Genomic DNA, 6,512 nt, shown 5'->3' on the forward strand with positions numbered 1-6,512 from the left:
AGGCTTGCTGCACTTCGATATGTACAAAAGCATCGGATTTCCTGACTCCAGCACAGCAGCTGGATATTCCATAGGAGGCTTCTGGAAGAAAACAGTGCACTGGGATAGCTTGCAGCATTCATCCCCGGAGAGTTTCAGTAATGGAAAGGACATTCGATCCAACCGACAGCTCCGACACAAACAGCACACAGAGGAGTCTGAGACCCACTCTGAACCAAAGGGAACACGAGAGCAGCCCCCAGGGAGCCAGGCAGGAAACGCTCTGCCCCACCAGCCCCTTCTTGCTTACACTGCCCCTGACAGTGAGAGAGAGCTTTGTTCCACCCAGCACTGCTGAGGGGCGCCCAGTGCCACCAGGGACGTGCCAGCAGGGCAGGGCAGGGCTGGCACCTCCTGCCAGGGAGCTCCCACACCTGGAGCCAGGTGCCAGGGCACAGCTGGCAGCCCAGGGCCAGGCAAGGCCCTGCTCCACACCTGGCACTGCAATGGCACCAAAAGGCATCCCACAGGCAAATAAATGCTCTCACAAATAGACATCTATAAACGTCTTTGGTGTGTCAGATTGGGCCCTGGTTTCCTGGAATTGGAGTGGAATTCACTGATAACAGCAAGTTTGCTTGAGCCTCTGGGCCCAGGGGACCTGGATCTGTGCCACTACCAACACATCCATTGCTCAGGGCTACCACAACAAGATAAAGCCCAAAATGCTCTAGATCCCTTTAGTGGTATAATTAATTCAGAATCGCCCCTTTCCTTGCAATGAGCGAGGCAGTAGCCCAGGCCCCCAGGCAGCACCCAGCACCTTTGCTGGGTTACTGGGAATGGCACAGGGGGCCATTCCAGCCCAGCAGGGCTGCTCCTGCTCATGCCCCTCGCCTGAGGAGCGAAGCCTTCAAATGTGGCACCTGTCCCACTGAACGCCTTCCTGGGCTCCAGCAGGCTCCAGACATTTTCAGCATTACATTTAAAAACACCCATTTTAAAACACCGAGTCACATTGCTCTGTGTGACAGTTCAGAGACTTCTCTGCACGGGTAGGAGGTCAAACACAGCCTGGGGAACCAGCGTGCAGAGCACAGAGACAGACACTGCACAGCCTCACCCACTGCTGCAGCAGATCTGGCCAACACAGATTCAGAAACCTCACCTGCAGACGTTTGTGAAGTGGTTTTTTGACCAGATCCTGATTTTGCCTGTGGTGATCCACTTTAAACCACAACACAAATAAACTTATTAAGTCTAATAAGTGACACCACAGCTCCAGCATGGTTTAAATGTTGAACCACCCCACATCCACAGCTCAAAGCAGAGCAGCTCATGAGCATTTAGCTTGCCATGGGGCACAGCCACTTGCAGAGCTTTGGGAAGCCAACAGCCACACAGAGTCCCTGTGAGCCATTCAGGAAGCCATAGGAAAATATTGTTAAGACTAAAGCAGCAGAAGAGGCAGTGGGAGATCATTGTCCAGCTATGACCTCATTGTTTCAATTAGGAGAACTACAATTTAAAAAGGATTTTAAATTAGGTATTCTCAACTACTTGAAAGTGGTGGAGAACTACTGTGCTGAGCATACAAATGGAGAAAAAGGAGAAAGTGACAAGCCACTTTTCACTTTTTAATCTATATCACACTTTCCCATGCCTTCTCCTCCCAAACAATTCCTCACATTCTATTCCAGAGAAAAATTATTCCATCACTTAGAACCAAGGGTTTTTAAATGGCCCAGCAAGGTGAGCATCCCCTCTGCCCTCACCAGCTTGTCAGTTCTCCACCAGCCCAGCCCTGCTCGTTTGGCACACACAGCCCCAGAGCCCACACATTGACTCTTTGCTGGCACAGCAGGAAAGCTTTCTAGTGCAAGTTAAACTTACTCAGGAGAGTAAACCCAACTCTGTGTGACCCATCACGGGGAGCTCAGCAAGTAAACCACATTCCCTGGGTAAAAACCACTCTTCCTCCCTGTGCTGCCAGCATGAAGACCCCAGGGTGGCTTTGAGGCTTCCTTACCTGCAGAACAGGCGCCTTTGCTCTCCCCAGAGTTCAGCACACAAGAGCTCTCGTTTTCTAGTCTTGACCTTGACTTTCACAGACTCATGGAGCAACTCCTGCATCCATGAGGCTTCTCACACCGTGCTGTTGCTGGTTTTCAGTCCCAAGCCTCACACCAGGGACCCAGGCCCAGCAGAGAGCCCCTGCCCCAGCCAAGCAGGCTCTGCCCCTGTGCCTGCCCTAAAGAGTGCCAGGTTGTGCCTGCAGGAGGCACCTGAGCCTCACCCTTCTGGCACCTGAGAGCAATGCAGCTCCCTGCCTGAGCAGAGCTGCTGGCAAACTGATGGGCAGGGGAAGGGCTGCAGCTGACACCTGGGCTCTGCTTTGAAACTGTTTATTTAATTGTCGCTGGGAAATAAAGCATTATTCAGAAACACCCTCTGACCCGTAACTTGGGAGTAAACAGCCATAAAGCATAATTCAGAAACACACTGTAACCTGTAACTTGGGAGTAAACAGCCATAAAGCATAATTCAGAAACACACTGTAACTTGGGAGTAAACAGATATGCCTCATCTCCCTCCCCAGAGGTTTCTGTTGGCTTCTTTGGGCGAGGGCAGGGGTTGGTTGGGTTTTTGGTGGGGGTTCTGTTTGTTCTTTCAACAATTTAAAAGCTGAATTAAAGACCAATGTGCAGGGCTATCTTCAGCAGATGACAAATTGTTATTCCAGGACAAGCAAAACTTGTGCAGCAAAGATCAGCTTTTGGTTTGCTTTCAGTTCAGGTTCTTGTTAATGAACTGCAGAACATTTTCCTTTAATTACTGCATTAGACCTACAGGTTATGGGGGCTATGGATTTGTAGGCTTGCTGCCTTATCCTGTGGATGTAAATCCATGATGTATAGTGGCCATCAAGAACCAGGAACATGCCTGATTAATCACCCTCACAAAACAACTGCAAAGAGCAAGACAGAGACCTCCAAAATCTGGTTCAGTGCTGCTTTTGCAATTCAAACCGTGAAAAAACCACTCCAGCTAATGTAATGGATGAGTGTTGAAACCATCCAGCCTGCACCTGCAGAAGTGCTTTAGCAGGAGTGCCTGGAGTGGATCTGCAGGTGCCTGACAGGAGATTAAAGATCTCCTCGAGAGCACAGGAACCCCGGGGGGAGCAGATCAAACATGGAATTACCCCGGCTGAGGACCTGCTCCAGTAATGAGGAGAGCAGACCTTCCCCGGGCACCCCGGGTGTTGAACAGGCTTTTCCTCTAGCTGCAGCGGCAGACAGCCCCTCCCTGGCTGCCCACCTGCAGCAGCTGCCCGGGAAACAGGGAGGCGGCACAGCTTCCCCGACAAGAAAATGCAGAAAACCCTTCTCCCCTCAGCAGGTGCTGCCCATGTGGGTGAGAGGCAGCCCGCAGGAGCTGCTGCTGTGGCTGCCCACCCCGGGGATGATTTACCCTGCCCCAGGTCCTCTCTGCTGCATGGAGCTCAAAAGCAGCAGCCACGGGGGTCCCTGGCCCCTCACACCCGGTGTGGACATCAGGGACAGCCCATCCCTCCCAGAGAGCATGGATTGTCTCCAGCCCGGGGGGCTGAGGGAGCACAGGGGGACACGAGGAACCTGGAGCACAGGGGGACAGGAGGAACCTGGGGCACAGGGAGGGGGGGACAGGAGGAACCTGGGGGCAAGAGCACACATGGGGACAGGAGGAACCTGGGACACAGGGGGACAGGAGGAACCTGGGACACATGGGGACAGGAGGAACCTGGAGCACAGGGGGGACAGGAGGAACCTGGAGCACAGGGGGACAGGAGGAACCTGGGACACATGGGGACAGGAGGAACCTGGAGCACAGGGGGACAGGAGGAACCTGGAGCACACGGGGGGACAGGAGGAACCTGGAGCACAGGAGGGGGGGACAGGAGGAACCTGGAGCACAGGGGGACAGGAGGAACCTGGAGCACAGAGCTGCTGGGGACAGGAGGGGACAGGAAGGCAGCCATGGCCCAGCCCCCTAGAGCATGCATTCCTCTGAGGTGCTGCTTGGCTTCCTGGAGGGCAGCACTGGTGCCCTGAGCTCAGCACCACGCTGCCCGTGCAGACAGACAGCCCTGCCTGTCCCAAAGCAATGTTAGCACAAACACACCAGCAGCTCCAAGCACTGACTCTGCTTCCAGAGCCACTGGCTGCTTTGCTGGGAGCTCGTCCAGCTCATTTCAGTGGAGCTGGAATGTCTGACTGTGCCCTTGAGCCCCAGGAGAGCTGTACCTGAGTGTGTTATTGTGAAAATCCCCAGCACGGCGCTCATGCCATCCTTTCCAAGGCACCAAGCCGCCCACCAGGCACTGGGAGAATTGTGCCAGCAAGAAGCTGTGAAGGAAAATAACAACATGCAAACACTGCACAGGGCCTTTGAGGAGAATTGGCACAATGTAGAGAGAAGAGAGAACATGAGGAGGGACAGCCTGAGGCACAGTGGGAGTGCTGTGCTGCAGGAACAGAGGCACCTGCAGGGCTGCCTGGGAAACAGCATCACAAGGGAACAGGGGGATGAGAGAGGGACCAGCCCATGTCCGCAATGGAGGAGCAAATTTAAAACCAAACATCATCAAACAAAACCCAGATACATAATTCAAGTACCTAATTAAGATTAGAATTGCATAAAAAACCCGTTTGTCCACACTGATGCATGAAACAATCAGGGTGGTGCTCTCCAAAGCTGCCTCCTTAACAGAATTTCTATTGACTTGGCCCCTGTACCTGCCCACAGTGAGCTGCCCGTGCCCCAGGAGCACACAAACCACAGAGATGAGCTGTGGAGCAGCTCTGCCTTCCCTCCTGGCCTGGACAAAGCCAGGTTATTGCACAGAAAGGTACGTTAGGAACTGAACTGCTGAAAAATGAGCTGAAATGGTGAAATTCCATTTTTGATAGGTACAATTTGCTATGCAGATCCAGTTCACAAACACCTCCTTCACTCAGCTTTCCCCTTCCCAGCACTCCTGAGCTCACACTCAGTCACACTTCCTTGACAAAATGTAGTTTCACTTCACAAAAAGCTCCCTTCATTCTCCCTTGTAATGAATTCCAGCTAAACCAATGTCTCAAAGTCAGCCATGGGCCAGGATTGCCAGCAGAGCAGCGAGCTCAGCCGGGGTTTGTACAGCCATTGTGCTCCCTGTAAGGCTGCCCCGGGAGATCCCAGCCACAGCGTAATAAAATATTCCACATGCTCCTCAGCCACCTTCCGGAGGGAGAACTTTGTATCGCTTGTAATTTAACGCTCTGCCTCTCAGCAGTGAGAGAGAGCTGCAGCTTAATGGCAACAGACAGCACATCCTGAGATGAAACCCCTGTTCTTAAAATATTGACAAGGTCCACGTACATTTAAAACATTTGTTTTTATTTTAATGCAGATTTTCAGATATGTGATTTTGGAAAACGTTCTCAGAAGTGACTTCAGTTCCTTGTCTACAAATTATGGACACTGGTACGAATAATTTCAAAATATCTTTTACCTGCTGTTTAAACTCACAGAAGCACAGCATTGGAATGTGTCGCTCCAGAAGCCTTGACCTCAGTCTTCCAGAAGAAAAAAATTGATGAACTGAAAGAGAGCAACTGATGCTTTGCTTTTCAGACAGTAATTAAGATGGAGAAAAGGCACCTAACAACAGCCTTCTCACCCTCTAGCACCCAGGGGAACAGAATTCAGCGTGAGCTGTTAACATTTTCCCTGTTCTTAGGGTAGCAGCTAAAGATGCCACCTCAGGACTTGGTGCAGGGCTCAGCTGAGGTGTTGTTCTTTCTTCTGAGACCCCCAGTGCCAGTGACACGAGTGGGGCAGTGTTTCTTGGCCCCAGCTCCCGTGCTGGATCCAGGTGAGACCATCCAACCCCTGAGATGACAAACACCAGCCAGTGAATCCCACTAGTGAAGTTCTCACTGGCTTACCCAGAACACCCCATCCCTGCCAACCCTCCTAACTCCCACAGCTCACATTTGATTCTGAATTCATCTGAACAATTTCAGAACCTTAAAAATATATTTGAGCCTTTATCTTATCTTTAAAGCTTTGTGTTACCTTTACATCTCCAGTTGAACTCCTCCTAGAAGGAGATTTGCCCTAGGATGACACAATCTCAGCAGAAAGGTGCTGTCAGTCGAGTTTGTGGCTGTGACCTCTGAGCCGAGAAAAGCACCTGAAGCACCGACAGACGCCTCTACAACGAGAGGAAACGTCCTCCAAACAGAACTGAGGGTGGCACCGGCCGGTCTCGGGAGGGGTCGGGCACGAATCCCCCTGGACAGTGAACGCTCCTCGAGTGCGGGGCAGCGAGCCCCGGTGGGTGGGCCGGGACATGCGGGGTTCGGGGATGCGGGGTTCGGGGATGCGGGGTTTGGGGATGTGGGATTCCCGTGCGGGGTTCCGGGATGCGGGGTTCGGGGATGCGGGGTTCCCGTGCGGGGTTCCCGTGCGGGGTTCGGGGATGCGGGGTTCGGGGATGCGGGGTT

This window comes from Geospiza fortis, unplaced genomic scaffold, assembly GCF_000277835.1.
Source record: "Geospiza fortis unplaced genomic scaffold, GeoFor_1.0 scaffold172, whole genome shotgun sequence".
Classification (NCBI taxonomy): Eukaryota; Metazoa; Chordata; class Aves; order Passeriformes; family Thraupidae; genus Geospiza; species Geospiza fortis.